This window comes from Nematolebias whitei, chromosome 1 (assembly GCF_014905685.2).
Source record: "Nematolebias whitei isolate Nwh7 chromosome 1, NemWhi1, whole genome shotgun sequence".
In the NCBI taxonomy this organism is placed as follows: Eukaryota; Metazoa; Chordata; class Actinopteri; order Cyprinodontiformes; family Rivulidae; genus Nematolebias; species Nematolebias whitei.
The window spans coordinates 44,147,497-44,148,522 of NC_056498.1; the positions used below are offsets into that span (position 1 = coordinate 44,147,497).

The 1,026-nt window shown below is 45.7% G+C and overlaps 1 protein-coding gene across 1 annotated transcript in view; it reads right to left on the bottom strand.

Moving 5' to 3' along the window:
- rhoq (ras homolog family member Q) overlaps nt 1-1,026 on the bottom strand; it is a 16,477-nt gene that overhangs the window by 4,526 nt on the left and 10,925 nt on the right. The gene's annotated exons all lie outside the window — the stretch shown is intronic.

A 1,026-nucleotide genomic window follows, 5' to 3' on the forward strand; every position in this document is an offset into this window, starting at 1 on the left:
AACCGGCACCGTTTATTTATTATTAATCTTCACTGATAAAAAAAAAAACATTATTTTTTTATACATAAAATTTTTAAGGTCTTTTAAAGGTCAGCTAAAAACTTATCTTTTTAAATCTGCTTTTGCCTGAATTTGTTTTTTGCTTTTGTTTATCTGATTTGTTGAAGCGTTTTGTGATTTTTATCTTGAGAAGCGCGATATAAAAAAAGTTTTACTTACTTACTTACTAAAATCCATCCATCCATCCATCATCTTTACCCGCTTCTTCCATTTTGGGTCACGGGGGTCGCCGGTGCCCTTGTCCAGCAATCTCTGTGCGAGGGGTGGGGGACACCCTGGACAGGTCTCAGTCCATCACAGGGATATACATAAAATGTTTTTTTTTTAAAGTTTCCACCCTCCATCCCAGTCCTCCCACCTGCCAGGGCTCTGAATCCGGCCTTTGTGAGCCCGCGGGGCCGGGGCTCGGGGTCTGGCCTCGCGGGCTTCAACAGGTCGGCAGCTCGTATGATCCTCCGCGGTGACTCCACTCGCTCGAATTTTGTCGTCTGTCACCAAACACAAAGAACACCTGGACTTCAGCGTTAAACACGGTGTTGTCATTATTGTTTTAAAATATTAAAAATAGATCCAGTCGCTGCTCCGAGTTCTGAGAAATTGCAAATGGCTGATCGGTGAAAAGTTTCTGAGACCCAGTGACTCCTCCCCCTGACCAGTCAGTGACCTGCATTCACGTTTTGGTCCGGAGTCAGCTCGACTCAGCTCCAACGGTCCCAGCAGAGAAGCAGGGATGAAACAAGGGGCCGAATCAGCTCAGAGTACTAGTGGAATAGTGATGTTTCTGTGGTGAGCTGAGCAGAGTTGGGGCTGAGTAGGAGTGGTGGAAAAGGAGCACTAAATGCTGAGGAGGATGGCTGCGGTCCACAACTTTACGCTCTTGAAAAGGAGGAACCCAGACCCAGACCAGTGGTCATTCCAGATGTTGAGGGAGTATCAGAGAAACTGAGACGTTTATTTTCTAAACAT